This window comes from Hypomesus nipponensis, chromosome 9, assembly GCF_054491055.1.
Source record: "Hypomesus nipponensis isolate SF chromosome 9, ASM5449105v1, whole genome shotgun sequence".
In the NCBI taxonomy this organism is placed as follows: domain Eukaryota; kingdom Metazoa; phylum Chordata; class Actinopteri; order Osmeriformes; family Osmeridae; genus Hypomesus; species Hypomesus nipponensis.
Genome location: NC_140369.1, coordinates 10,052,667 through 10,062,822, shown reverse-complemented (window position 1 = coordinate 10,062,822; position 10,156 = coordinate 10,052,667).

The window sequence follows — 10,156 nt, the reverse complement described above, 5'->3', positions numbered from 1 at the left end:
CTTTGTGTGTGTAAATGTAGATGCAGATGTCTGCATGCCCAAATATGTGTTTCATTGTAAGCTTTCAATGTAATATACTGCTTACACAAAGTCGGTGAGGTCTTTGCCAGTATTGACTTGAATGAATGTGTTGACGCAGTCCACAGTCTGGAGATGAGCATCAGAGTGACCTGTCCCAGGAGATTGGTGTTAATGGCTGTTGAGGTGTTCCTGTCATTATGTATTAAGTTAGTCTTCACATTAGACCCTGCCAATCTGCAACCAACCACATTCTCTTAACAAGAAAATCAACAGATCCCTTTATAATTGGGCCTAAGCAAAGCAATTTAGCTAGGCACTGGGAGATGGAATTTCATTAGGTTTTGTCAAACATATGGCTTGTGCTTGATTTGTTTTAGTCCAAAAACAAATTGAAATTGTTTTTAAAGCTCTCACACAGACGTTACGCTAAACTGTCTGTCTGCTACTTGTTTTTTCGGTGCAAATAAATTCAATGAAGGTAACTGTAGAAGATGAGATATCTGGGCACATTAGAATAATAGTGTAAGTTTGCCAGATATTCCTCCAGCTGAGGAGCCTCCCTTTCAGATAAATAAAGAGAGATTAGTCAGATTGTTGTTTGTTCTATTCATTCAAAATAATCAGTGTAGTAACAGCAGCCTTCTTTGCTCTGTTTCATACTCACCCTGAAACTAGTCTGGTCTATTCAGGAAATAAACACTGTTTTCAACCAAGATTACCTTGTAGATGTTGGCCAGGATAAGAAGAGACTGGCTTTGACTGTGGTTGTGTTGGCTGGTGGCTATTCCAGACACTGACCTTGAAGTCTACCCAATAGGTGTCTCTGTGACTTGCTCTCAGCTGAAGGGTGCAGCAGCTGCATGGCAAAGTCACATAGAGATATTACACAATGAGCTGTTCCACAACCCTATTCTACGTCAGAGCTTCCAGTGACAGGCATCACCACCTCAGTAGGAGAGAGATTCAACATGATGGAGGGATGTCTAGTATACTGACAGGTAGTAAGTAGGAAAGAAGGAAAAATGAACTTCTGTTCCTCAGCTCTTTCTTTGTGCTGGCATTTCACTCTCCCCATCCTCCATCCGTATCCATCCTTATTCCCCACTCCCTTGCACCAACCCAGGGAACAAAGGCTGCACTTCTTTTGTTAGCTGCAGGCTCTATCTTACTATTTGAATGGGAGTGTTTGGTGGTGGTGCTGCGCAGTCTGTGTGTGCCTCGTGTGTCTGCCTGTTTCTGTCCGTCCATCGAAATATCTCAGTGCTTTTAGGCAGGCGTCTTTAGTCTGTGAAGGTAAAGGTGTGGTTTGCTTCAGGTGAAAGGGAACTGTAGCTACAGTCCTCACATTAGGCTGGATTAAGGATAGGAGGGTGGGGGTGTGTGGATGATGGGTAGCAGGCATAACATGAGAGGATAATGAAGGTAGGGATGAGTTATGAGATGATGGGGAAAAGGGATTGAAAATACAGAGAATGGTAGAATGTCATCGTCAAGCACCATCTTTCTCTTCAGTTCCAGTATGTTCTCCTGTCTTTCTCTATAATGGTTGCTGGGTAGATTTGATATGCGGTGGGGGATTGGACTTGTGGTATGGTTAGTCTGTTTCCCAGGGGGTTTATGAAGGGTGAGGGTGAAGGGGGAGGGGTGCCCTCCCTTGTTTGTCTGCTTTCTAGCAACAAACTCTTTATTCTTTCTTTTCTCTTTGTCCCTGTCTTACCTCATGGAAATGCTGTTTGGATTTCATCTTGAAAGAAAAAATTACTTCAACTGAAAATCATGTACTTTTCTCTTTCAAATATTGGAGTATGTAAAACAATATATGTCACCTGGTTACATACATATAGGTTTAATTTCTGTAATTTAATTGCTGTACTTTTGTATGTGTGTGTGTGTGTTTTGTGGTTTGTTAGAGAGGTCTGCTTCAGCTGTTAAACCTGTGGATGAGCAGGTGAGTGTGATCATTTAGCTCTCCTTCCTTGGGTGGCTAATATCAATAGAGTGTGATAGAGAGTTAAAGAGCGTGAAGAAAGAGAGAGCCATCAGCCACCTTCAATCACACTGATTCTAAAGAGAACGGAATGGAGAAAGAGGAAGAGAGAGAGAGAAAGAGAAAGAGAGGGTACTCAAGATATATATATATATATTTAGATATAGCATAGAGAGGAGAAAGAGGAGAAAGAGAGGAGTTGCAAAGTCAAACTGCAGCGACTTTATGATAAACTTACTTTTAAACAAAGACAGGATGACCCGTCCAATAACAGTCACACCTGTTATCTATAATGATATCCGTATTTTGTCTGAATTAGGTTAGACTTAATCTACTTCCTATTCTCATAGTATAAATATGTTGATATTTGTATTTATTATTTCCATCTTGCTGTGAGTTGACTTAGTGAGTGATGACTCACTCTGTAGCTTGCTACTCCACATACAGTTCTACAATCCAGGGCTTCATTGTGGCTATATGGAGTGCAGTGATTGGAATGCAAGTGGGGCTTGAAAAAAAAGCATAGTTAAGATAAATCAATAGGACTTGGTCTTCAAAGACAGAGACTCTACTGACGCCTGTGTAAAAACTCCTCATAGCTTGGCTCAATTTGCATAAACATTGAATATTAGTTTCCACAAAGAGCCAACGAGGGGGCTGGTTCCTCCACCAGGGCCCACATGCTGCATTGTGATGCTCTTTGATGCACTTCACTAGTCAACTATCGCTTTAAAGTAGTTCAAAAGGTCTAGATATAATTACAGCACGTGATCAAACTTTGCCCTGGAACAGTGTGTTGTTGGCACTCCAGGAGGCCACTGTTTCTACATCCTTTACATGGCTGTTCTTGTTAGTTGAAAATGCTGCCCTACTTTTCAGCAGCCCACTGGTGGGTCTGATGAGGTTTACTGATGAACACAGATGCTGCACCACGCCCACAAACATCCCCCGAACAGAACACCACTGAATGGCCTCCTTCCCACTCTGCCCTCTCGCTTCCTCTCCGCTAGTACAAGGTTTTGATCACTCAGCAAAACCAGGGAACACAGATTTTAAATATTTACCAACGTCTCTGCTCTGGAAATGACATTCGCTCTGAGACGGACAGGAAGGGGGCTGGAGGTGTCACATCCTCAACTTGTCTTTAACTACACACAAATCCTGACAAATAAGATAGTATTTCGAGAGAAACCTAAACATGATATGAAAGTGAGGATCATAAAAAAATCTTTGATCTAAATATATGGAAAATTGGTCATAAAAATAATAATATAATAAAGATATTGTGATGCAATCCATAATCATACTGAAAGTGTAGACGTTGTTAGTTGAAGAGTCATGTGCTGCTTGTGCTGATCCAGCAGACCAGGAGACCTGAGTTTATGATAATCCATGCTTCTAGCTTCACCAGCTATTTAATTACATTCTTCTAATTCCTGATGGCAGATTGAACAAGGACTGCATGCAGCTGCACCTACCACGAACACTACCGCTAACCTTGGCTCTGTCCAAGGGCCACCAGGAGCAAAGCTCAGCAGAAAGGAAGGACACCCAGTGAAACAACGCAGGGGAGAAAGAGAGATGAGAGTAAAGAGAGGCAAAAAAGAGATACCACAGGAGACAGAGGTGGAATGAAAGACCAGATGATGCTGTGACGAAGAGTCAGAGGAATAAATATATAATAAAATGTTTTTCCAAGTATTAAATTAGACCATTGTAGTTGGTTTAATAAGTTTAGGAAGGTTCATAATAGGGTTCTAAACGATTACTGTGCTCGACCTTCCACAAGGAACCACCCAGAGCTATGGGGGAACACCAGAGAGATTTCCATCTCAGTTCGTTTGACCTCGTGCCAACAATGATGTAGTCATGGAGCCCCCCGGTCAGTGCTCTGTAAACATGTCACATTATTCAGTACTCCTACTCACAAACCTGAACGCACCACACACACACACACACACACACACACACATAGGGAGCAGAAGTCGCCCATCCACTCCCTGCTGTTCAGATCATGTAGATGAGGCTGTGTGTGTGTGCAAGGTGGATCTGATTCCCTGAGGAAGGTAGTGGTTCCATTTGCTATTTAAATGGGTCAAACTGTGGTGATTTATTCATACTCTGGATCCTTAGTGCCACTCAGCCTGGCAGGCTGACTCTGAACCCTCTATCCCCCACCACATCATCCCACTCCCCCCCAACTCACACCCACACCCCTTCTCTCCCCTCCCCCATCTTGCTTCACTCTGCTACACCACCAATGTGCTTTGTGGCTGGCACATTGTAGTATGTGTAGAATGATGTATCACATTCTAAAATAGCATGTGAGGGATGACTGCAACGTTTTAGCACCAAAGACAGAGCTAAGCATGAGCTTCATCTGTATGCATACTATAGACATGAGTGTGGTGACCTACATTACATTATAGTTCTCAAACTGCACCTCACCCACAGTCAGGCACACTTGGAACACACATGGAAATGTATCTTTCCAAAGAAAAAGAGAAAACCAACATGTCCAACAAACATATATCTGCAATCTAACGGAGACTGGCACTCCTATAAACAGCAATGCTGCATATCTAGGGTAAACCACGCATCACTTCCTCTATCTTTTACTTCTTCTCTTAAATTGTTCTCTTTTCTTTTCGCAGTTTTTTCCTACTTTCTATTTTCGTTCTTTCTCTCTGTCTCTCTTTCTCGAAACCAAAAATGTTGCAGTAGCTTTTCATGAGTTCTGTGCCCATGACAGATGCAGGTTGGATGAAGTCATCTAGCTGACTTGTCTAAATCCAAGATCCACACCAGAAGATCTGGCTTGCTGTTAGCCGGGTGTTGAAAACCCAGAGATGATGAAAAGGACAGAAACACAGAGTCCAGGGATCTTGCTACAAGCACCAAGACGACCGACACTAAGACACAAACAACATCAGAGTCACTACAGCCCTTAAAGTCCATCAAAACTACCAACCAAATGCTCTACAGTAGTTCCATAAATTAGTAAGCCATTGATCTTGAATATTTATGTACTTCACCACTAACGTAGGAAAGCTTTTACATTTCAGTCCGTTCCTAACCTCATCTACTTGTGCTAAATGATTACCCCATTCCTCTGCTTGAGTGATGCAGTACACACGTAGGCCTATTTGTTTCTGATGCTGGCATGCTTTCAGACAACTCTCTCAGATGTAAGAGTCACTCAGATCCAAAGGCAGCGCGGCACTCGCTCTCCTTTCCCTTTGAAATGCTCTACCTCTCCGGCGCTGTAGATTACAGTCAGTGAACTCACACGCTCCTCGGGCCACCTGCACCAATGAACAAAGGGGGAGAAAGCGGGCTTTGTTTCCTGCCACACTTCAAACACACGCAGCTTGGACACATGCAAGCGCACCAGACACACCCGTCACTGAGTGCTTTGCAGAGAATATCTTGAAGCTGCACTCCTCTCCCCTCTCCGACAGCAGGAGGTTGGACTGTTCTCTCCCTACTGCATCTTTGTGTCCTCTTTGGGAGAGGGTGCAATGTGTCTGTAACCCACTCCTAAAGGGGGGTTCTTTCTTTTTCTAAGAAAAGAAATGAAAGCAGACATGAGAGAGAAGAAAGAGAGAAGGAGAGGATAAAAGAAGGAGAAAGGCAGAGAGAAGAGAGAGGGGGTGGAAGAGAGAGGGAGAGGAGATAAAAGAGAGGTAGGGAGATGACAGAGGGAGTAGAGAGTGGTAAGAAGAAGTGAGAGGGACAGGGAAAGAGGGCATCGCTTCATGCAGGCTTACCCAACACATTTGCCTCCGGAAAGAGGCACCACAAAGACCCTCCCCCTGATGCGGCAAACAGCTAGAGATCCTTATCAAGGTCACCAGACAGTCAGCCAGATTGCTTTTTTCACACATTGCTTTCATACACTCATAGCTCCATAGTCTCCTTTCTCTGTGGAATAACCTCTCACGGTGACATTTTCCATTGTCCTGTATACAGTAAAACACTATCTTTAGGACTGACTAAAGAGTTAGTAGTATATGCAGTCTATTTTGTCAAAATCACTCTTAGAACCATGTGTTTTGATCTCTCATCTCTCTTACATACAGAAATGCTGTTACTTGTCTCATAAGCCTACAAGGACAACGGTGCGTGCAACAATTCCTTTCTGCATCTACTGTGGGAAACCCTCAGTACTCAGACTACAGCTACTACCCCTCTGCATGTTCATTCATCTGGTTCCTGACACAGCAGGCCAGATGGTCCCCTGAGCCCAGCCCTCTTCCATATTCATCAAGCCAGGGCGACCCCTGACCTGTACAGGGCTCCCCTCTGCCCTCTGCCTTTTTATAGTGTCAATAGATATGGAAGGGTCACCAGGGTGGAGCCTTCCCTTTACACCAACCCCCACCCCAGGCACTGTGCACAGCAATGTGCTTCACCCCTCCAGACTGAAGGCATCTAAAGAGGCAGTGTGAACGCCTGGGTAAGCCCAGACTAGTCGTGTCTTCACTGGGGTTCCCAGGCTCTGCTGAGGCCTCTCTGGAAGTGAACATCTGCCCTCACCAGGAAAGTATTCTTGGAAGGAGGGAGGAGGTGAATGCATCGATATCTTAAGGGATGGATGAGGACTTGAGGGTACAGATAAAGTGACTAGAACACACCACTGGTCAGATCGTGACAATGACACTGGAACATGTGACTTGAGTCTTCCTCTCTCTCTCCCTCTGGGTGAGGTTTTGGTGAGAGCATAAAACTGAGATGTCATTGATGGATATCCTGTATGATCATTTTTAGTGGCTCTAGTTAAGCTTGATCATTGTAAAGTCATGGATTCTGTAGATGACATGTGAGTCCTGACATGATAAGAGTAAGCGTGCTTGAGATAATCGATGCTTAAAATGAACAAAGAATTGGTAGACTTATTAACACTATCTGCATGATCACCCAGTCCAAATACCACTCTCCATCTGTATGTAGACTTGGTCTAGACTTTGGACCATCTGGCTAATTAAACAAAGGAGCTTCACATGAGGACTCCATCTCAGGGTCTCTGAAAGCAAACAAAACACCCAACAACTCGAACCCTACCCCACCCCCCAAAGACTCCTAACCACCACAACCCCCAATCAGACAATCCCACCCTACCAAGCAAACACTAACATCCACCGCAACTACCAAAGACAGGACCACTTAAACTTATAAAACGAGTTAGAGTTAGATACAGGTGTTTGTTTGTCTGTAGGGCTTGTGCGTAACATATTTTGAATCGTGCTGGGAAGATTAAATGGGAAATGTAGATAGATCATAAACAACATGACAAAGGTATGTGTATAGTTACTGTTGAAACAATGGGGACAGAATCAGAGACCAAGATAGAACCAGAGCCAATAGTGTGAGTCGCAGCAGGTGTTAAACAGTAAGGTAAGAGGAGCAAAGTGAGAATATTCTAATTAAGGTTGGCAGCTCAATGGTCTAAATGGCCTCAAATGTGTGTGAATGTGTAATTGGTGTCTGGGCTTCAGAACCATGCTGCTCGATCCACTGGAGGGGTGTTGAAGGAACTGATTAAAGCACAGAGAAGCCAAGGCCTAGAGAGAGGGGAGGGGCTAGCGTTGCTCTGCAGTCATCTCCACTGCCCACATCTCAACTGTTCCAAAGGCAGAAGCATCAGCATGGTTGGTTCTTTATTACTGATCTTATCTTGCTTTTTCATCCACTCCAGTCTGTTACAGGAGCTTCTATTAGAGGGACAGGGGCGGGATAACTCTCCATATCCATCACTCTGATTGGGTCTACACTGCAGAGAACACATGCAGGCTCAGATTTATAAGGGATCTAAATGGGGATTCTGGGTGCATAATAAAGACATCCTACTGGCTTAAGACTGACTCAGTTTGGAAGATACAGGTTATTGGCCAATCAGCTGTGGTTTTTGAATGAGGATTTGTGACAGTAAATGACAATATTTTCAGTGTGCAATAAAATGGTCCATTATCACTCCCCACCCCTCCCCAAAGCATCATTCAGCACTATTTCAGCTAACCATGTTTTATGCACTAATTACATGCACTTACCTGCACAATGGCAGCTCATTAGCCATTGCATTTATAATTTACAGTTTGTGTTCAGCTGTGGTTGAGCTTACTTGGGGTTTGTAGAGAGGAGGCTGGATACTCCACCACACCACGCAGAAACACACGTTCACACCTGTAGGTGTATAAAATATCTCGCAATACAACCTTGCAATACTACTTCCATTTATCGTTACCTCAGATCACATGTGTAACTTTGAGATCTAACATGTGTTGCTGTATGTGACTGACTGTGTTTCCTGATGACGACCTGATGACTCTTGCTGCAGGCTGGTGCAGCTTTCTGCTTTGGTAATCAGTTATTTTCCTATAAACATCATGCTGTTTTGACACTCAGAAGGCTGCCATTTTATGTGCTGTATTTTGTACAAAAAAAGTGTTAATGTCACTGCGTGTAAGGGAAGGATAATTAGGTCACAGTAAGTGCACGCTTTCCCCAAGTGTGGCTTTGCACCTCCCACAAGGACATCTGCCATGACACCTCCCCCGTTGTTTTTGGCCAAGAGAACTTCCCCGTTTCTGTGGGATTGTGTAACTGTGAAGCATCAGGTCATTTCAAGCACTAAAGCCATTCAGTTTCCCCAGGAAGCTTCTTTGTCCTTTACCTTTGAGTATGTGTTGTGAGTGAATGAGGGAGTGAGGGAGTGAGTGAGTGAGTGTAGACACTGCTGTTTGATCTCTGGTTGTGACTGCCTGTCCTCTGGCACTGAGCAGGCTGTGGAGACAAAGTGTTCATAGGACACAGATAAAAAAGAGCTGTGATCCGGCCCGGGTCGGTCGGTCGGTTGGTGCTCCTTCTCTGGGCTCATTACTGGGAACTGGGAGCCTGGGATAATGGAGGGAAATGAGCAGTTAAGAGGCAGTAAACGACCCCTTGACAGAAGAAACAGGAAACGCTGCATTAGTCCAGTAATGATGCAGGTACAGAGTAGCAGAGAGGCCTCTCTGAGCCCAGCCAGCACTCCATCTGAGCGGGAACACTTCTTATGACCGCTTCTGGTTCTTATAATAGAGAAACACAGCAGTGCTGTACAGATAAAGGCAGGTATTTCCAAGGAGAATGACACCAGTGCATTGATAAAAATGTAGTCAGTTATTTGCAGGTTACTGATGAAAACATTTTTCAAACTTAAATGAATCATCCAGGGACATGAAAAGACCATAGCAAGTTTGAATGAACACATAATGGTAATTGTCAGAGTATTCTATTTGTGGGTTGTTTAATCCCTTTGAAACATAGATCATGGTTTTATGCAACTTTCTGATCTGAGTTGACCATTGACCTCAGCCTAACTGTTTCATCAATACCTCTGTCATGTGATCCACATGTCCCATTAAAGATGCAAGGTTGTTTTAATCAGCTTAATGACACGGAGCTCTTTAGAGTTGTTGGCTTTGTGATTCATCATCTCAATACACAATGATATCATCAGTCTGGTACCACTCATGTATTTCACTGAGGGATTTGCCTTCAACGCAACATACATGTTCACTATGCAACAATAAGCGCACATTTATCATGACACACAAACACACACATATGATTTATCTTTCCAACAGCCTTTTATAGTTTTTTGTGTATTCAGATATTCTTTTTGTTTGTCTAACCTGGATACGAACACAGACAAATGCACACAAATGCACACACACACACACACATATAGACAAACACGCACACACTTTCTTTCATTCACACATATACTCTGCTCTATGAAGGACCGTTCTGTCCTTTCACAGCTGTATTATGATTGATTGGTTCCACTCAGTGGCCCCACACCATCACTCAGAAGGAGAGACCGCCTGCATCAATATTCATCATCCTCATCTATATTCACCACTTACTCATATTCATCAGTGGTTACACAGCATATATTAGAAAGCTCTGTGTGTATGTCCATAGATCATAATTTGATGCGCAGATTATGGAACTCAGGAAGTACATCTAAAGTCCGCCTCCATCTGAAGTTTTCTTTTTTCTTTTGACCTTTAATGTCAAACATTCTTACTTTACAAGAAACTTCACTGAATGGAACTTGTTGATTACTGTAAGAACAAGGAACATGTATGAAAGATGATGATC